The sequence below is a fragment of the Vulpes vulpes genome, chromosome 16 (assembly GCF_048418805.1).
Source record: "Vulpes vulpes isolate BD-2025 chromosome 16, VulVul3, whole genome shotgun sequence".
Lineage (NCBI taxonomy): Eukaryota > Metazoa > Chordata > Mammalia > Carnivora > Canidae > Vulpes > Vulpes vulpes.
The window spans coordinates 92,463,859-92,473,463 of record NC_132795.1 but is presented as its reverse complement, the minus strand read 5'-3'; the positions used below and the strand labels follow the sequence as shown (position 1 = coordinate 92,473,463).

General features: G+C 43.0%; 1 long non-coding RNA gene across 1 annotated transcript in view; it reads right to left on the bottom strand.

The window, feature by feature from the left end:
• Positions 1-960: 960 nt before the first annotated feature.
• Positions 961-9,605, bottom strand: part of LOC140595836 (uncharacterized) — a 30,187-nt gene continuing 21,542 nt past the window's right edge. The window contains exon 4 of the long non-coding RNA XR_011997739.1: positions 961-1,257. This is a non-coding gene — a long non-coding RNA (uncharacterized lncRNA). The remainder of the gene's footprint in view (positions 1,258-9,605) is intronic.

Sequence of the window (9,605 nt, the reverse complement as noted above, 5' to 3'; positions counted from 1 at the left end):
TGGGGGGGGGGACCCGTGTGCTAGGAACTGAGGTTCCAGGCACTGCAAATCCTGGCTAGATATCAGCCCCTACTTTTTTTTTTTTTTAAGATTTTATTTATCCATGAAAGACATAGACAGAACGAGAGGCAGAGGCTCAGGTTCCTTGAACCTGAACAAGGAATGAAGACAGCAGAGCAGCCCCCTCTGAGTGCTTGGCCAGTGAGCACATCAGCAAGTGACCGGTGTGGGCTGATGGCCAGAGAACCTTCTGGAAAGTTCTGCTTTGCACAAATTTCCTCAGACCTTCTTATAGTTGAGGGGAATGTTCCCAATAATGAATAAGATGTAGAAAGTCGAGGCTCAAGGTAAGCGGTCATTTGATTTAGAAAAGTTATTGGGGAATTTTTTTCTGCCCCCAAGGGTGGTGTTTACAAATACATACCTGCCACAAAAGCCACTGTTTTTCCTTAGCATTTACATGCCAGGCATGGGGCTAAGTATTGACATGCTTAATGGCTACAAAACTCGTTTCAATGTATGTATGACCATTGCATTTGAGCTTCCATGGAGAGCAAAGTGTGACATCCTGTATCCTAGAGGACAGAGACATTTTAAACCATTGAAACAAATAGTGTTTGGATTTTGTTATGTAAGTACTGTAACATATGTAAGTCACATTTCTGCTTGTTCTTTGGGTGTGCAAAAACTGCAAGCTCTCCATCAACATGAAATATAAAAAGGAAGCAAAACAATGCTCACTGTCCTGGGCGGGGCTGAAGGAGCCACAGCAGAGTGCTGGGCTGGGAAAACCCGACTGACTCACTTCTGCAGGAAGTGAGCCTGCAGAGCCAAGGACAAAGGCCTGACCTTGCAGGGGCACCAAACCCTTGCGCGGCCTTACCTCTAGGAACACCCCCCCCACCCCCTCACTGCCCCCCATCCCCGCCTTTCCAGGTGAGGAAAAAGGGGCAGGTGGAGATCAAGCAGCTGCTTAAGGTCACACTGCTGACAGTAAAAGAGACAAATTGAACTCAAAGTCATCTGACTGCAAAGTCTGTGAAATTTTATAAATGAAGTTGACCCTCCCCTCCCTTCCCTTCCCGTGATGTCTGGATGGTTTTCCTTAACGTGACACGTTCTCCATCAAGAAGAATGGCATTTTGACCTCTGCAATGCCATCGTGGATTTGAAGCAAGAGAAACAGCCCTGGCAGCTGTGCCTGGATCCGCAGGGTTTTCCTTTTTTCTTTCTTCAGTTCTTTTTAAGCGCAGAGCTCTGGAAGCAAGGTGGTGTTAGAGGCACACAGAGCCACATGGTTTCTGCTCATTCCTTCCAAAATGCAGTCTCAGAGCCGCTCCCAGTCCCCCTGGGCCCAGCCAGCCAGACGTCCTCCCGCCCACCCACCATGTGCTGGCCGGGTGCAGTCAAGCTGCCTGTCCCTAGCACCTCTGCGGGGTGGCGACAGCTCGGTCCTATCAGAGATTAGCTGCAGAAACCCCACTGTTCATCAGCACCCCTGCATCTAGAGCTAGAAATAGCCTCGCAGTTTCTATGTACCGTGAAGAACAGAATAGGGGTGGATGTGGGTAACTTTTTTTTTTTTTCAAGCTATTTGCTACTTAATTGTTTTTCTATTAGGCTGTGTACAGAGTTCTTTCCAGAGCCAGTAGAACCTATCCACATTTGGGGAAAAGAAACGTTCACTGCCAGCCAATACAGAGCCCTGGGCTGGCCCGCCAGCAGCCCCATTTTCTGCTCTCCCATCTCCCTTCATCTTCAGGGAAGCAGGGGGCCTTCTCCTCCTTCTGCCAGCCTTGGTCTTTTTTTTTTTTTTAAGATTTTATTTATTTATCCATGAAAGACATAGAACGAGAGGCAGAGGCTCAGGCAGAGGGAGAAGCAGGCTCCTCACAGGGAGCCCAATGCGGGACTTGATCTCAGAACCCTGGAATCATGCCCTGAGTCAAAGGCAGACGCTCAACTGCTGAGCCACCCAGGCGTCCCCAGCCTTGGTCTTAGACGTCTTTGCACAAATCTCTCCTACTATTCCTAGGAGACAGCCTTTATCACTCTGAGCACTGAAGCTGCCACAGTCGGGGAGAGGGGTGTGCGTGGGTGAAGGGTGGCAATCAGTAGTTCATGGAGTAAGGCTATTGGAGTGAGCAACACTTCACCCTACTGATTTCAGATTGAATGCTAAGTGCAGGTGTCTGCCATACTCTCCCTCATAACTTCATCAGTCTTCCTGAGAACCAGAAGACTCCCCACTGAGAGTGAACCTGGGCCACCTCTGGTTCTTAGGATTCCTGTGACACAGCCTCTTGCCAGGGTTCATTGTCAGAAAGAAGATCCTGGCTAGATATCAGCCCCTACTTCCTCCCCTAGTTGGATGCCCTTGTCCAGGACCTACACAGCTGTACATGGAGTCCCTTGTCCTATCTGCCCACTTCCTCTTGTTGGTGTAGAGATGGTCATTGCTTACACCTACTTCCGCTTTTCAGAGTCAGTTTCCTGAAGGTCAGTGAATCAGCTGCATTTTATGCACTTTCTCCTGAACTATCAAGAAAGGAAGAGTCCCTAGACACCATGGATAGACATTATAGGGGGGATCCTTAGTAATAGGGGCTGTTAGCTTGGGCACCTGTCACAGAGTCTGCAGTTTTCAAACACTGTGGGACATCAGTCACCTAGCTTTCAAAATGTACTATTGCCTGAGTCTTCTATCAAGAGATCCTTTTGTGGGGCAGGATATAATGAGGGTTAATAAAGACAGAAGAAAGACAATTCTAAGTCTTGAATAAAATGAAAGCCCATTATTCATTATCTGTTTACCAAATATGCATTAAGTGTCCATTGTGTGCCAGGTGCTAGGATACAAAAAAGACACGAGATGTGATTCCGGCCATTATAAAATTGACATGGTAGGGGAGAGAGAGATTAAATAAAGAATCTCACGAAAACATGTAATTATAAGCCGTTAAAGCTCTATGAACAAGTGGTACTCACTGCCCTTTGAGGACATAGAATATGTCTCATTTGTTCTGGTATCTCCGATGCCTGTTATTTAGTAGGCGCTAAATAAATATTTGTAAAATCAAGGGGTGGATGGATGGATAATCACATAAAAAATAATAATTGCATAGCATTAAACCATCTAAATGCACTCACTAACGAGATATTGTGAGGATTGAGAGCTGTTATTCCCGAGTGATTTTCTCACCTTGGTTAAACTTTCATTTCAATCTCAGATTATCAAATCTCTCTGTGGGTCAGCTATAAATTGGGTGATCCAGAGTCCCAGGCATGCAGCACCTCCTCACCAAACCTTGTTTGTTACACTCTGAAATTCTTGGACTGGAAACCTTCTACATTTCTGGAAGCCAAGTAAGGTAAACAGCCCTTCAGCAAGGAGGAGCAAACACCTGTATTGGGCATGGTGTGATTTCTACCATGGAAATCACTGCCTTCTTCTATGTCTTCTTCACTGCCTTCTCTAGGTTTTCCTCTGGGTTTATGGCATGGTGGTCATCTCTGACATTCTGATTTCCTGCTTGTTTGGATTGAGACTCTTTGGTTATAAGATACTGAAAGACATTTAAAGAAACTTAAAAAAAAATAAGGGGGGAATAATAAAGAGAGGGGATCTCATAAGAGCCAGTTTAGAAAGTAGAACTTCTCTCTCTCTCTCTCTCTCTCTCTCTATCTTCCCTTTCCTTTCTCCCTCTCCCTCTCCATGTCATCTGTGAACAAAAAGTTTTGCCTCTTCCTTCCCAATCTGTATACCTTTTAATCAATCAATTGATTGATTAATTAAGCCTCATTGCATTTGCAGAGCCTTCCAGTACTATGTTGAAAAGGAGACATGAGAGGGGAAATCCTTGCTGTATAGCTGATCTTAGTGGGAATCTTTGAGTTTCTTACCACTAAGTATGTTGTTAGTTTTAAGCTTTTTATAGATAGTTTTTGTCAGGTTGAAGAAGTTATAGCTTTCTTTTTTTTTTTTTTTTTTTTTTTTTGACACATCACTTTTTTTCTACCTGTAATTGTAGTTATTTCTTTCAGCATCCTCCCTTAGGCTGTTCTAACTGGGTCAAGTGCAGAGGCCAGTTTTCACCCATTCTCAGCACTCAAAGACCCATTTATGTTCTTTAGGAGCACACCCCATAGGTCAGATGCTCTGGAGTTCCCTGCTGAATCATGAAGTCCTTTGGGACAGTCCCCTCTTCACTGCTGTCAGTCACCTCCTCCCAGAACACTTTATTGTGAACAGGGACCAAGGGGAAGTTCCCTCTTTGCTATTGGTCTCTAGTGGCTGGATGAGAAGGATGGCCTCCAGGAGCTAAAAAGGAAGGAAACATTCCAACTGCTAAGGACGTGGGAGGCAACTGAATGGGATACAGGAGTGTCTCCCAGACCTCTAGCCCGTGGGGACAGCATATGGATTAGAAGATGCACAACCTGAATCTAAAATAAAGGGCCTTTTTGATCCTACCAAAGAATGAATGGGTCAACCAGGAAATTAAAGAAGAACTTAAAAAAACACATGGAGGCAAATGAAAATGAAAACACAACAGTTCAGAACCTTTGGGGTACAGCATTTGGTCCTAAGAGGGAAGGATACACAACTTTGGGATACAGCAAAGGTGGTCCTAAGAGAGAAGTACATAGCAATACAGGACTTTGTCAAGAAACAAGAAAAGTCTCAAATATACAACCTAACTTTACACCTATAGGAGCTCAAAAATGGACAGCAAATAAAGCCCAAATCCAAAAGGAGTAAAGAAATAATAAAGGCTAGGGCAGAAATCAATGATATAGAAGTTAAAAAAAAAAACCAGTAGAACAGATCAACAAAACTACAAGCTAGTTCTTTGGAAGAATTAATAAGATCAATAAAACCCTGGCTAGACTTATCAAAAAGAAAAGAAAAAGGACCCAAATAAATAAATTCATGAACGAGAGAGATCACAACCAACAGCAAAGAAATACAAACAATTATAAGAGAATATTATGAGCAATTATATGCCAACAAATTGGGCAATCTGGAAGAAATGGATGCATTCCTAAAAACATCTAAACTACCAAAACTGAAACAGGAAGAAATAGAAAACCTGAACAGACCCATAACCAGTAGAGAGATCGAATCAGTCATCAAAAATCTCCCAAGAAACAAGAATCCAGGGCTGGATGGCCTCCCAGGGGAATACTACCAAACATTTAAAGAAGAATTAATACCTATTCCGCTGAAACTGTTTTAAAAAAAAAAACAGAAATAGAAAACTTCCAAACCCCTTCTATGAGGCAGGCATTTCCTTGATTCCAAAACCAAAGACCCCACTAAAAAGGAGAATTACAGACCAATATCCCTGATGAACACGGATACAAAAATTCTCATCAAGATACTAGCTAATATCCAAAGGATTGTTCACCACAACCAAGTGGGATTTATTTCTGGACTGCAGGGGTGGCTCAACATCCTCAAATCAATCAATGTGATACACCACATTAATAGAAGAAAGGACAAGAACCATAGATGCAGAAAAAGCATTTGACAAAATGCAGCATCCTTTCTTGATAAAAACTCTCTACCATGTAGGGATAGAGGGAACACACCTCAATATCATAAAAGCTGTATATGAAAAACCCACAGAGAATATCATCCTCAGTGGGGAACAATTAAGAACTTTTCCCCTACGGTCAAACCACAGGGATGTCCGCTCTCACCACTGTTGTCCAACATAGTACTGGGAGTCCTAGCCTCAGCAATCAGACAACAAAAAGAGACAAAATGCATCTAAATCAGCCAAGAAGTCAAACATTCACTCTTCCCAGGTCATATGATACAATATGTAGAAAACCCAAAAGATTCCATCCAAAAATTGCTAGAACTGATAGAGGAATTCAGAGAAGTTTCAGGATATAAAATCAATGCACAGAAGTCAATTGCATTTCTATACTGTAATAATAAGACAGAAGAAAGAGAAATCTAGGAATCGATCCCATTTGTAATTGTACCAAAAACTGTAAGATATCTAAGAATAAACCTATCAAAAGAGGTAAAAGATCTGCACCCTGAAAACTATAGAACACTTATGAAAGAAATTGAGGAAGATGCAAAGAAATGGAAAAACATTCCATGCTCATGGATTAGAAGAACAAATGTGGTTTGTTCTATGCTATCCAAAGCAATCTACAAATTCAATACAAGCCCTATCAAAATACCAGCAGCATTTTTCACAGAGCTAGAACAAACAATACTAAAATGTGTATGGAACCAGAAAAGACCCCAAATAGCCAAAGGAACGTTGAAAAAGAAAACCAAAGCTGGGGGCATCACAATTCTGGGCTTCAAGCTATATTACAAAGCTGTGATCATCAAGACAGTGTGGTACTGGCACAAAATGAGACACATAGATCAATGTAACAGAAGAGAGAACCCAGAAATGAACACTCAACTCTATGGTCAACTAATCATTGACAAAGTAGGAAAGAATATCCAATGGAAAAAAGACAGCCTCTTCAACAAAGGGTGTTGGGAAAATTGGATAGTCACATGCAGAATAACAAAACTGGGCCACTTTCTTAGACCATATACAAAAATAAACTAAAAAAATGGATAAAAGACTTAAATGTGAGATAGGAATCCATCAAAATCCTAGAGAACACAGGATTTGTTCAACCTCTTTGACCTCAGCTGCAGCAACGTCTTGCTGGACACATCTCCAAAGGCAAGAGAAACAAAAGCAAAAAGAAACTATTGGGACATCATCAAGATGAAAAGCTTTTGCACAGCAAAGGAAACAGTCAACAAAACCAAAAGCCTATGGAATGGGAGAAGATATCTGCAAATATCTTATCAGAGGAAGGGTTAGTATCCAAAATCTATAAAGAATTTATCAAACTCAACACCCCCCAAAACCCAAAAAATCCAGTCAAGAAATGGGCAGAAGATATGAATAAACATTTCTCCAAAGAAGACATACAAATGTATAACAGACACATGAAAAAAATATTCAACATCACTTGGCATCAGGGAAATACAAATTAAAACAACAATGAGATACCACCTCATACCACTCAGAATGGCTAAAGTTAATGACTTGGGAAATGGCAGATGTTGGTGAGGATGAGGAGAAAGGGGAACCCTTTTACACTGTTGGTGGGAATACAAACTGGTGCACCCACTCTAGAAACAGTGTGGAGGTTCCTCAAAAAGTAAAAACAGAGCTACCCTACGACCCAGCAATTGCACTATCAGGTATTTATCCAAAGGATTAAAAACAGTGATTTGAAGGGGCACATGTACCCCAATGTTTATAGGGACAAGAGCCAAGCTATGGAAAGAGCCCAGGTGGCCATGAACAGATGAATGGATAAAGAGGATGTGGTGTATATGTACAAGAGAATACTACTCAGCCATCAGAAGAATGAAATCTTGCCATATGCAATCGTGTGGATGGAACTAGAGGGTATTATGCTAAGCAAAATAAGTCAGTCAGAGAAAGACAAACACCATATGATTTCACTCATAGGTGGAACTTAAGAAACAAAACAAATGAACATAGGGGAAGGAAAGGGAAAAAATAAGATGAAAATAGAGGGGGAGGCAAACCATAGGAAACGCTGAGCTCTAGGAAAAAAAATTGAGGGGGTCTGGAAGGGAGGTGGGGGGGGATGGGGTAGCTGGTGATGGTCATCAAGGAGGGCATGTGATGTAATGAGCATTGGGTGTTATAGGCAACTGATGAATCACTATTTTCTACCCCTGAAACTAATAATACAGCATATATTAACTAAATTGAATTTAAATAAACAATTTGTTTAAACATTTAAAAAAATAATAAAGGGCCATTTTGAACATAAAAGTAATTTATCTAGGGATCCCTGGGTGGCGCAGCGGTTTGGCGCCTGCCTTTGGCCCAGGGCGCGATCCTGGAGACCCGGGATCGAATCCCACGTCGGGCTCCTGGTGCATGGAGCCTGCTTCTCCCTCTGCCTGTGTCTCTGCCTCTCTCTCTCTCTCTCTCTCTCATAAATAAATAAAAAAAAATTAAAAAAAAATAATTTATCTAAAATAAACCATGGTACCTAGCCCTTCCTCTAATAATCAGTAGATATGCCCCCATTTCCCTGGGAGATGTTTGATCACCATCTCGCACGCCAGAATGTAAGGTTCCCCAAGGGTAGTGACCACATCTGTTGTGGGTCGCATGGCAGTCCCTGCCCAGAACAGTGCTTGGCACATTGGAGGCTCACGGTTAGTATTTGCAAAAGGTCTATGTATGTGAACCGGAAGATGGGAGGCTAAGCAGGCAACCAGCATTGGAGGATGGGGGGAGAGGCGGAAGCTGAGAAGGTGTGTAGAGCCACATCAAGTCAGGGTAATGGAGAACGTGGAGCAGGCTCAGAACCAGAGAGGAGGGGCCACCACTGACTAAAACATAGAGGAGCCCCAAGGCAGCTCTGGGGAGGGAGGCAAAGAACTGCAGGGTGAACAGCAGGCTGAGCTGCAAGTGGGAGGTGTCAACGACCCAGGGCTGCTGCTGCGGCCTAAGGCAGGTTCCTACTTGCCTGGCTGAGCAAAGCAGACTGCATTTACTGGTCAAAGGTCATAGGGCAGGAAGAATGTGATGAAGCAGTGGTTCTCACTCCTGGCTGCACATGTGAATCACTGGGGGTATCTTTTTATTTTTTTTTTTTAATATAAAGGCACCAGATTCCATGTCCAGAAATTGATTTTTGTTTTCCTCCTAAAGGCAAGGAGACACTATTGAAGGTTTTAAGGAAGTGTGTGTGTGTGTGTGTGTGTGTGTGTTGTTTATCTGGATTACAGATTGCAGAGACTAGTTAGCAGAGTGTTAGGCATATGACTCTAGAATAGGTATTTTTACAAAAGTATCCCATGCATTTAAAATATGCAGTAGGGTTGGGAACCACTGTTCTAAAACAATAGTCTCTGGTCTTGGCTGCACATGGTATTCATCCGGGGGGGCTTTAGAAACTTTTGATGCCTGGACCTCATTCCCAGGAATTCTGATTTAATTCTGTGGCATGGGGGTTTTTCAAAAGTCCTCCAGATGTTTACAAGGTGCGACTGGAGTTGAGGACCTCTGTTGTCAGAGACTTGCCACTTAACGTGTGGTCTGAGGACCAGCAATATGGACATCTAAGAATCTGCTAGAAAGGCAGAATTTTAAGCTCTCACCCAGGCCCACTGATGCAGAATCTGCACGGAAGAAAGATTCCCTGAGTGACTACTGTGTATGGTAAAGTTTGGGAAGGCTCCAACTAGAGCAGTACTTCTCAAAGTACGTTCCCTGGAGCAGCAACAGCAGCATCACTTGAGAACTTGGGAGAAATGCAAATTCACAGGCCGCTCAATCTGACACTGTGTGGGATGAGGTTCAGGACTTTAACAGGCTGTCCACTATGGTTTCAGAACCGTGGTTCTAAAGGGATAGGGCAACAATTTCAGATTGCAGATCCACTAGGGAACCTGGCCAGCTGCGTATCTTAGGGGTTTGGGGGTTAACCCAGTCCTCTAACCTCTGTGGGTAGCTTTGGCTCCAGATCCAATAGACTTGGAATAGATAACAGTGTCTCTCCTCTGTGAGACCCACCTT